Raw genomic sequence first — 11,832 nt, forward strand, 5'->3', positions numbered from 1 at the left:
TCAGTAAGTCCTCTTGGTTGACCAGAAAAATGGACTCTTGCGAAGCACATCTCTAAATGTCCAGGAATCTGTCTGGGGGCAGAGAAGGCAAAGAAAGATTTGAGCCCCTTTGCTTTTGATCTCATGGGGAATGGGGTCCACGGAGGGTCCCAGTAATCTTCAGCGTCCCAGCCTCAGGAGTGGGTACGGCTAGATTCCACCCCTTACCCACAGTGTGACCTGGAGCGAAACGTTCTTTCTTCAGCTGGAAAATGAATTAAATCTCCCTCCTAGGAGCATGGGGAGGACAGGATGGGTGTCAAGCACCCAGCCTGATGTGTGCACTTGGGTGCTCAGTCAATGCTACGGGACAGGACTGTGAGTCAGTCCTGCTTCTGGGCCACTCCTTTCTCCAGCCAATCAGCATCAACCTTCCATCTCCCGTGTCCCACTCCTCTCTCCAGCCAATCAGCGTCAACCTTCCATCTCCCGTTGTCCCAGAGCTTTGCCGCATCTGAAGTTTCAAATCCCTTGTTAAAAATAATCTTCAAAAAAAAGTCAGAAGAGGAGGCGGGGAAGGAAAAAGGGGAAAGAGAGAGAGAGAGAGGAGAAATAAGCTTTTTTTTTCCACCCGAAGCCAGATCTCTAAATCTGTTGGTGGCCAGGGACAGCCCTGCCACCTGCTTCTCTTGCAAATCAAAGGGCCTGCCGAGTAAGTAAGCCGCTGCAAATAGAGGGCTGGGCTCTTTGAGGGTGGGAAGCCAGAAAAGAGCTCTTACTATCCTCCTGAGTTCAGAGAAATGCCTCAGGCCGGCCCAGGCTGTGGGCTGTAACTGCCCAGGTGGGCATGTAACTGGCGGGGAGGGGAGGCCTGTCAGTGCCAGCTCAGGCTCGAGGAAGGGAGGGGAGAGACCAGCGTTTGTGGTGCTGTCCGACCCTCACCCTGCAATACCAGCCAGCCACACACATCCTTAGCTTCATTGTTTCATCTGTGAAATGGGATGATATAGCCACAGGCCTCCATGCATAGCACACAGCAGGCGCTTCTCAAGTGGTGCTTCTGATCCCTCTAGACAAAGGGGAGGGATGGGACGGGCTCAGGTGTCCCATCACCAAGTCTGCCATCCTTCCCACCCCTCCAAGCTGCCCTTCCTCTCTGGCTCCCTAGAAGTATCTTCCCCATGACTCAGTGACAAGCCACACATCCAGGCTGTCGTGCCATCATCCTTTCTTTCTCTCTCCATTCTGACCCCTCTGGCCAACCTCTCCACTGTCCCCCTGATCTGTCTCAGCCACCTCCCTCCAGGCCTCCCTGCCTCTGGCCTCCCCCAGGCCCACCAAGCACACAGCTGCACATTCATTTCCCAGAAGCCCATGCGTGGCTGCTTGTATCCTCTGCTCCAGGCCCAGCTTCGTTGCCCATCACCAACTGCTCCACCTGGCGGTCAAAGCTAGCTGCACTCACAATGCCCCAGCCGGATGGAACAACCAGCACAGCACCTGGTGTGTATTCCTGACCATAGCTATCATGCCGGGCTCCAGGCTCCCCTTGCTCCACACCACTGTCATCCCTAAAACTCAGCCTACCCTAGCCAGTCTCTTTGTTTTTGCTCCTGCTCTCTCTTCCACCTGGAAGGTCCATCACCCTAAAATGAGTTCTCCCTCCAGAATCCTACCAGCCAGAATATTTTCTCTCCAACCCTGCAGGATTTGGACCCCTCATCCCAGGGTTCAGCATCATCTCTTTATGATAGAGGAATTAGCACTGGCACCTAATCCTCCAAATCCACAATTAAGTTGGTTCATGGACCAGGAAGTGAGATCTGACTGGGCCAATGAGAGAATCCTGGGGACGTAGTGAGTGAGTGGGAGCCAGGGCTGCTCCAGGGAACTCATGGGGCGCACAGAGTAAAATTGTCAAGGGTGTGGTCGTGCTAGGGGACAGAAGGGGATGTACATATATGGACCACAGGCAATGAGTGTACATGTGGGACCCTCAATGCAAGGGTTTCTTGAGACAAGCCAGCACTCACACATCCTCCCCACTTCTCTCTGTCTCTGTCACACATGCACACACAAACAAAGCACACAGAATCCTGATAAATCTTCACATTCTTAAGCCCTATACTTGGTGCAAAGGAATCGACAAATATTGAAGTGCAATATGACTGTGCTCTCCAAGCCTCCGTCCTGCTGGGGATATCAGAACACTTCCAGCTGAACAATAAAATGATAGGGAATGACAGCGTGGCTCTCCTTTGACAGGGCGCTATTCACAACCACCATCTCAGGTCCTTACAACCTGGCCTCATCTTTCAAGCACAGAGACCAGAGGGCATGGTCTGTTTGAGGCAGAGCTGCAGTTCAGATCCCATCTTTAGATTCTGACTCCCCAGCCCCTGCGGGCAGAAGCTGTGGAAGGCTCTTCATCCTTGGGAACTGCGGCTGGTTGGGGATTTAGTTGGAAGCAGAGCTCCTGAAGCCTGTGGATCTGCACCTCCTTCTTCTGTAAGTCGAGAATCTGGAATGTTCCATTTGGGTTAAGTAATGGGTGAGTATGAACATCACGTGTTCCCCACCCCGAGCCTCTGCTCAGAACAACTTCCTCCAGGAAATGTTTTCTGAAAATCTCCCCTCACCTCGGGCTCCGAGACATTCCCATAGCTCCAAACCATGGCGAGTGGCAGAAGGGCCTGTTTGCACTTCTGTCATCTGTCACCGACAGCAGCCTTTGAGCCTTAATGGCAGGGACAGGGTCTCATTCACCCCTGCATCCCAGTGCCTGGCACATCTCAGACATTTCAGGAAGCTTTACAGAACGTGTGAGTGAGTGAATGAAGTGAATGAATGAGTGGAGGACTACCCCAGGACACAAATCAACTCTACGCACAGGTGCATTCCCAGAAACAGGGCCCCCCACCTGTGAGTGTCGGGGGAGGAGAGGTGGAGAAATGTGCTAGAAAGAGGATGCAGGCGCCTGACTCCATCCTCATCTCTTTGACCTGGCAGTTTCCCCAAGGGGGGATGGGTCAGTCTTCTGAGGATGAGAGGGAGACCGAACAGGGAAAGGAGCCCTTCTGCCCTCAGTGGGGTTCACAGAGGGGGATCAGTCCTCAGGTCCCAAGAAAAGATCAGCCTTGAGCCACAATGCCAGCAATCTCCATCACTGTGCTAGCCAGGAAAGAGAGGTCCCTCCCATACCATCCCCGGTGCTGCCTGCACACTACCAGCTCCCATGGCTGAAAAGCTGGAGGGTTTTTTTTTCCCCGAAGTACTTCTAGCTATAGGAATCTGGGAAATGACCACAGAGACACTCCCTCCCTGACCCCTCAGCTAGCCCGACAGAAAGCCTGGAAAAGTTCGTCTTCCCCAGGCTCCCCACGTTCCATCATCTGTGGCCAGTGGCCAACTGTGAGCAAGTTCATTAATATTAATGTTAATAATCTCCTACATTTGCTTCATGCTTTCCCGCTTACAAAGCACTTTCCGATCCATCATCTCATCCGACGCTCACCACCAGCCTAGGAGGTCAGCGGGGCTGTGATTATCATCCCCACTTTACCGAGGAGAGAACTAAGGTCCAGGGAGAGAAGGGATGGGCCTGAGGGTGCGCTTGGCAGCCAGCTGTCCCGACCCCCGGCGGCCCCTCGACCTCTTCGTCTCACGGCTGCCAACCCCTTCCCCCAGCTACCGCGCCAATGTCAACATCAGCATCACCTCCTGGTTCAGATGATCTGTTCTCAGCCATTAGAAAGACAGGCTTAAAATAAATAAGAAAGACAGGCTTTAGCCATCTGCTAAAATGGGTAAAACGATCTGCCGGGAGTTTGCTGAGTGACCTTGGGCTAGACATTTCCCTCTCTGGGCCCCCAGTCCATTTCTTTGTATGTCAAGTGAAAAAGCAGGGCTCTTCTATCCCTTCTGCCCTCCCTTCCCGAGGTGGGAGACCGGGAAAGCTGAAGGATCTTCCCTTGGTCCCAGGCTCAGGCTGGTAGTAATCACACCTCCTGAGGTCCCCTCCTGGAGTGTGAGGGGTCAACCTATCATGAGCCTAGGACCACCACGGAATGGAGCTATGAAGCAACAGAAGACTCCCAGGACCCCTCCTGAAGACGGGGCCAGAGCTAACCAGAAACTGCTCCTCTGTGACAAGTGCTTTCCACACATTATCAACATACCTCAAAATAGCCCCACCAGATGGCAATCATTTCCATTCTTTATGTGAGAGACCTGAAGGATGAAAACTACATTAGAGAGAAGCTTGAAGCTCAGAGAGGTCACTTGACTTGCCCAAAGTCACACCACAAAGAGCAGACTCAGGTTTCAAACCCAGATCTGGTCTGTTGGCTCAGTCCTAAATGCTTAACGATCCAGAGGTGAAGCAAGAGGGAGAGGGGCACAGGGGAGTTCGTCCTTCCTCCATTCCCTTCCTTCCAGCCTGTCTCGCCTCCCCTCTCTCTCCCTCCTTCTCTTCCCTTGTGGTTTCAGCCCTGCACGGGGCCTCCTCTGCTGTGCCAGCTCACCCATCTCAGCCTGGGCTGAGATTTATGGATCTCACTTCAAGGATTTTTCTTTAATAATAACATTTATAATCATTTTAGAAATTAAGAGCTGAGGATGCAAAGCTTTTTAATTAAAATAATCCGCAGTTGATAATTATAGGACTCTCTTAGCTGGAACCATCTTCATTCAATCTGTCACACTCCCCAAAGTAGGCACAAGATAGCTGTGAGCAACTGGGCGAGCCTGGTACCTGTGTGTGTAAAACCATGTGGCCGAGGGCTCACCCTCAGGGCTTCTGCTGGGCAGGTGAGCTCCAGGGTGAAGTGGGCTGTCCCTCGCTTTGAGGTCTGTCCCTGTGCAGCATTCAGGGCTGGCTTGCCACGTGATGATGGCCCTTCTGGAGATCTGCCCACTTGGCACACATCTTCTGTGGGTTTCCCTGTGGGCTCAGAGGGGTCAAAGCCCAAGATGCAGAAGGATGTGTAAAGGCTGTGTGTGCGCATGTGTGCTCAGTCATGTTCAACTCTTTGTGACCCCATGTTCTGTAGCCCACCAGGTTCCTCTGTCCGTGAGATTTCCCAGGCAAGAATACTGGAGTGGGTTGCCATTTCGTCCTCTAGGGGATCTTTCCAACCCAGGGGTCAAACCCATGTCTCTTGCATTGGCAGGCAATTTCTTTACCACTGGGCCACCCGGGAAGCCCAAGTAGTCTCCTGCTGCTGCTGCTAAGTCACTTCAGTCGTGTCCAACTCTGTGGGACCCCATAGACGGCAGCCCAACAAGCTCCCCCGTCCCTGGGATTCTCCAGGCGAGAATACTGGAGTGGGTTGCCATTTCCTTCTCCAATGCATGAAAGTGAAAAGGGAAAGTGAAGTCGCTCAGTCGTGTCCGACTCTTAGCGACCCCATGGACTGCAGCCTACCAGGCTCCTCTGTCCATGGGATTCTCCAGGCAAGAGTACTGGAGTGGGGTGCCATGGCCTTCTCCAAAAGGCAGTCTAGGAAGAAGCAAAACTCACTCAGCCTCTGCCTCTCTGCCCTATGCCACCCTCACCCCCTCCCAAGGCACTGCCCTGCCCTCTGCGGTCAGGAGAGGGCAGCGAAGGCCACCAAATACAGACCTGAATAGCATCAAAGAGGGGACATAAATAAGGACAGGAGAGGAGTTGGCTTGCAAGGTTGGGTACCAACAAGTCAAGACAGCACCATGCCATGCCCATCACTGATAAGCCATCTGCTCAACCCTGGCCCCACCACAGCTGACAGGGGGATGATGGGAGAGCGAGACACACCTCTTCCCCTTGGGAACTCTCATCCCTGCACAGACAGTCCATGTGTCAACCAGCCATAGGAGAAAGCGATGTTTGCCCAGGATGAAGCTAGAGGGGTGAGGGGTCAGTTATCAAGCATATGTGTGGAGCCACCTTGGAGGGCTTCATGGGGGAGGGGACGTCTGGGCAGGGTTGTGAAGGATGAATAGGAACCCACTGGCTCCAAGACAATCATATACAACTACTAGGATTCCTAGAGTGTTTGCCATGCTCTAGGCACTGTGTTGGATGTTTGCAGCATCTCATTCCAACTTCACAACAAGCCTTGAAGATAGACATGATGATTAACACAATGTGTTTTGTTTTTTTTTAAATTTCCAGATAAAGGAACAGGCTTGGAGCAGCTGTGTTATGTGCTTGAGGTCACAGAGGCAGGCCCTGAACCTCAGACCATTGATGCCAGCCTTTATGTTTAGCCAGTGGGATATTAGGTGCTCAGGATAACAGCTTCCTGGGAGGAGAACGCCCCCTGCAGAGGAAACATGTAGAAGGGGTTCAGTGTAGGGGACAGGAGTGATGGGCCAGCGTTATTCTGCCAGATTGATTTTGAGAAACCCGAACTGAGTGACTTCCCGGGATGGCCCTTAGTTTTCCCATCCATGAGTCTAGGGTGGGGGCTCTCTCTAGAGACCCTTTTGGTTCGGGGAGTCTTAAGCTTTCCCAGGCTTTCTGCTGTATCTCTAGTTCAGCTCGGGCAGGGTTCTTCTCCTCACTCAACCCCTCACTCAACCCCTCACTCAACCCTCAGCATTAAGGAGGAGAATGAGGGACTTCCCCGGTGGTTCAGGAATTAAGACTCTGCCTTGAAATGGAGGGGACGTGGGTTCGATCCCTGGTAGGGGGACTGAGATCCCACACGCTGTGGGGCAACTAAGCCAATGCATTGCAACTAGAGAGAAGCCCACTAACTTTTCTCTAAGTTAAGCTCTCTAACTTCTCTCTAAACTAAGACCCGACTCAGCCAAATAAGTAAATTGAATAAATGTTTAAAAAAAAAAGGAGAAGGAGGACCAGGGAAGGTCTCCCTACCAGGACTCCACCCCAAATCTACTTAAAGCAAAAATGTGATGGGACTTCAGCCCTGCTGGTGGGCTCCTGCTGACCTCTCGGGCTAATTCATGCCTCCCTTCCCTCCTGGAGGAAATGAGGGTCGCTGGTGGGTCCGCCGGGGGAGGGCTCCAGCAGGAGAGGTGGCTGTCCTGGCAGCTGGTCCCGTGTCCACGGGCTCCCTCTGCAGCCCAGAAGTGGCTCAGGCCTCCCAGCCCGGGCTGCATCCTGCCCTGCCCAGGCCGTGGACGGCAACCAGAAGAGGATTACGCAGTCTCACTCATGGATAAAATTGGGTCTCGGCCTAAAGAGCAGCAAGGGAAGAATCCAGGAGGAACCCTGGTCCAGCGTGAGCATGGACTAGGGCTCGTGTTGGGGGGAGGTGGCCTGGGGTGGGGTCGACGCTGTGACCCGTCCAGGACTGGACACTAGGGTTGCCCTCCCATCTCAATAATCACATCTCAGAAGCATCCCCAGGTCAGCGCCTGCACTGGGTCCTCCAGAGGAACAGATGCCGGCTGGAATCATTGAGAATAAACTAGGCCCACCTAGACCCAGGGCTTCTGCAGAGCCGCTTGGCTGGGGCTGGGCAGCCACAGCCTGGGGTGGCGGAGTGCAGAAGAGATGCCAATTTTACAAGGCTTTCAGCTTCGGACAAAGATGGGTTAATTGAAGCCTTGGAAGGAGGGGGATTACTTAGAAAGCCCACCCTTCTGAACTCTGCTCAGCAAAGCACACCTTTCACACCCCTTCCTTACATAGTGGCTGCTCTGGAAGGAGAATTTCCCTCCCCCTTTGTCCCCTCCCCCCAGAGAACACTGGCCGCCAAGGTGGTTTCAGTAAGAGTTTTATTGCCGCTAAAAATAATGGAGCAACTCACATCTCATTTCCTGTATTCTGTAAGTACCCTAAGGAGAGGGAGGGGGAGGTATCAGCAAAGACGCTGGAAAACATTTAGATACAATAAAACAAGTACGTTAAAAAAGAAAGCAAATCAATGGCAGATAGAGGATTCATAATGATGCTTACTTTGGGGGGAGGAAGGCAGGAGATGGGAGGGACAGGAGGAAGCCACACAATTAGGTAGAGATCATTGTCAAGGTCTTAGCTTTTATGCTGGGTGGTGGATTTAAAGGTACTTATTTTTAACACAAAAGAATGAGTGAATGAATGAAAAATAGCTCCAAACATGGACCAGTGAGGAGAGTGTGGCAAAAATTATATGGAATAATTATTCAAATTCTATGTATCTGAGCTTCAAAGGGCTGGGGAAAATATCAAAGGAAAACATAAATTCTAAGATCAGCTGCACTGTCCGGCTTCTTAGACACCTGGATCCGTGAGCCCTCCTGGCTGTCCAGGTAGAGTCTTGAGGCTCAGATTATCCAGAAAATTTCCTCTCTTAGAGCAGGTTGCAGCCTGACTTCCTTGGTATCCTGGACAAGGAAAAAATATTGTGAATTGAAAACAAATTATCCTACAGCACTATAGGCTAAATGGTGTCTGCTCTGCCGGGACTCAAGGGGTCATGACTCCAGGGTATTTAATGTGATTGAAGGGGTGGGTGAGGGGCAATGGAGCCCAAGGCCCTGCTCTCCTGGTCTGTCCTCCACGTTAGGGCTTCCACCCTGAGAATCTTGTCCTGACTTGGGCCTGAGATGGGCTGGGTTTTGATACCACTGTCACCCACTCTGCAGGACCAGGGCAAGGGCACTGACCCCTCGCCCACCTCCCATTCATCTTCCCTTCCCACCTCTCCACTCCCATCCGGGACAGCTCTGTAGAAGAGTCCCTGAAGGTGCCGGGCTGCCCAGTTCACTTTGCTCTCCATCTCACCTGTCCGGCTGTGAATGGGTGCTCCTGAAAGTTTCCTCTCCTTCCCACAGCAGCAGGAGGGCTGGGTTCCCACCGTCTCAGTCCCACAGAGGCCCTGGTCCCTTGCTTCCAAGCCCCCAGGGAAGCAGAGAACGGAGGGATCCTTAGCTCACTCTCCTTGTTCAAACAGCTCATCTCTGAATAAGCTCGTGCATGCATGCAAGTTGCCTCAGTCGAGTCTGATTCTTTGCAACTCTGTGGACTATAGCCCACCAGGCTCCTCCGTCCATGAGATTCCCCAGGCCAGAATACTGGAGTGGGTTGCTATGCCCTCCTCCAGGGGATCTTCCTGACCCAGGGATTGAACCCACATCTATTACATCTCCTGCATTGGCAGGCAGGTCGTTTACCACCAACACCGCCTGGGAAGGCTAAGTAAGCTCGTACGTCTAAATAAATATCATGGAGCCTGCCAGTGAGACCTCCCACGCTATGTCCAGGCTCCCATGCGCAAGGTGAGCAACGTTGATGATATTGGAGAAGGCGGGAAGGCAAAGTCAGAGGTCAAGCTCAGGAGGAGGTGGGGCCCACGCCTGGGTGGAGCCTCTTCCGAAAATCTTAGGACACTTGCACACAGCCCTTTAGGGTCACACAACCCTTCACTATGTGTAATACCCTTGACCTTGTCTCGAAAGCTTTTGTCCCCACTTTCTGTCTCAGGACAGAGAAGTCTCCAGTTTGTCAGGATGAGTCTAGGAAAACAGAGGACAGGCCCAGGTCCATGAAACATGGCTGGCACAGACAGGCCTAGAGTCCAGCTCTGATTTCCAGTCTGGAGCTCCCTTGGGCCACCATGTCAGCCTCCCTGCCTTGCTCCATGAAGTTGGGAGAACCAGGGCTGCCTCCATTGTGGACGGCTCTTGGAAGACCACTGCCACCCTCTTTGGGAAGGCTATTCCCCAGAGGGGAGCATAAAGGGCAAGGATCAGGGCCAGTGGCTGCAAGACTGATGGCCACAGAGAAGGCTCTGATTTAGCCCGAAGGAGCCCCTGGTAATGAGACTCATGCGAAAAAAAAATTCAAGTTGGCCACAGGGTAGGATCTTGGCTTTGCCTATTTCTAGCCGTGGCGCCCAGGTCTGACCACTTTTACATACAGTTCTAGGGCTTCAGGGTCCCCACCCTATGCAAAAATGGGACGTTTATTTCTCATCTTCCTGTCTCCTAGAAACACACTGAGAATTAAATGCGATGTGACATGTTACAGAAGAGCCTCCTAAGTGACCCTATTCAACTCCAAGCGCTAACCCTTCCTTCTCCATGCTGCCCCACAGAGGGAGGGGGTGGTGGCTGGGCAGAGAGGGATGTCCCAGCAGAGGGAGTGCCCCAGGTCAGGAGAGTCCATGAACACACTGTGCCAGACCCTGCGCTGGGCACTGGGAATGGAGGGGTGAAAGCAATCAACGTGGCCCCTGCTTTTCTGGAATTTAAATCTAATCCAGTGACTCTCAGCCGTGGATGGACCTTAGGATCCCCTGGAAGGAGTGGAAAAACACACACACATACACACACACCAGGACCCAGACCTCTTTCAGACCAAGTGAATCTGAATCAGTACTTTTTTAAAGCACCCGGGCGACTCTAATGTGCAGCCAGATGAGACAATAAAATCAGCAGTTACAGATCGTTCTCATCCTTGCTCTGCTCAGGCAAGTACTTGGAAGGGTGCCTGTTGGATTTTGGTGGTGGTGGTAAGGGGAAGGTCAGGGAGGACTTCCTGGAAGAAATGGCAAATGACCCCTTGCATGGGGATGATGAGTTGGAAGAACAGCAGGCAGTCCTTCTGGACAGAGTTCAGAGCATGAGGGGAAAGTGCATGAGATAAAGCTGGAGAAGGCAACAATAATGAGGGTCCAGATTACAGAGGAGACACTTGCCCTGTGACTGAGTCTGCAGACCCCACAAGTGATGGGGGACATTGGAAGATTTTAAGCAAGGAAATGACATAACCATAACTGTCTGTCTGGAGCTGTCTACGGGGTTCATCCGGGTGGCAGGGTCCTCAGCAGGTTGGATCAGGACCTCCTCCTCTCTTCCCCCGACCCCACCCCCAGCATATGGGGTGGGCAGAAGCTCTCCCCAGGGCCGCTGGGGTCTCCCAGTTTAATCTCAGTTCCATGATGCATTAGCGAGGGGCTCCCGGGCCGGCCAAGTCCCTGATACTAATCGGCCACCGAGGTGGAATCAATGACAACTGCATTGATCTTGCCTCTCTTTGGCTCCTTAAAGAGCTTATTGACCGGAGAGCCTCAGGGGGCTGGCTTCGTGCAGCAGAAACCTGAGTCTCATTCAAATGTGGGACAAAGACATGGAAGAATACATGAGGAGGGGGCCCTCACAGGCCCCTGCCGCCTCCTGCAGTTTCAGGCTCCTTCTGGGCGGGCATCTTCACCCCTGCACCCGAGCTGGTTGTCTCGGTGTCAAAACCTGTGGCCTCTCCTCTCCTGTCTCTCCCCCTCCCCAGGTCTAGCCCCACAGAAAGAAATGCTTTGTTTTCCCCGCTCTGTGCCTCCAGATATGCTGTCCTCTCTGTCAAGGGTGCTTCTCTAGTCTGACCTATTCCTTCTTTCAGGTCCGGCTCAAATATTGCCTCCTCTTAGAAGCCTTCCCTGGTCTCACCTCAACAGGAATCGACTCTTCTTCTGTGTGTCAATAGCATTTGATACTTACCTGTATGTGCAACACTCATCACACTTTTTACAACCATTTACTCTATCTCTTCCTCCAGAGTGTCAGCTCCACAAGGACAGTGAACTTGGTCATTCATCTACGTGTCCCCAGCACAGAGCCTAGTGTAGCAGAGTAGCTGCTCAATAAAGGAATGCATGCTGAATGAATGAATAGATTTTTTTTTTTAATTTTAGCTGGAAGATAATTGCTTTACAATGTTGGGTTGGTTTTTGCCATATAAGAGTGCTAATCAGTCATAATTTTATATATATATAAAATGGCAATAAAGTGGGCAATGGCACCCCACTCCAGTACTCTTGCCTGGAAAATCCCATGGATGGAGGAGCCTGGTAGGCTGCAGTCCATGGGGTTGCTAAGAGTCGGGCACAACTGAGCGACTTCACTTTCACTTTTCACTTTCATGCATTG

This window comes from Bos mutus, chromosome 19 (assembly GCF_027580195.1).
Source record: "Bos mutus isolate GX-2022 chromosome 19, NWIPB_WYAK_1.1, whole genome shotgun sequence".
In the NCBI taxonomy this organism is placed as follows: Eukaryota; Metazoa; Chordata; class Mammalia; order Artiodactyla; family Bovidae; genus Bos; species Bos mutus.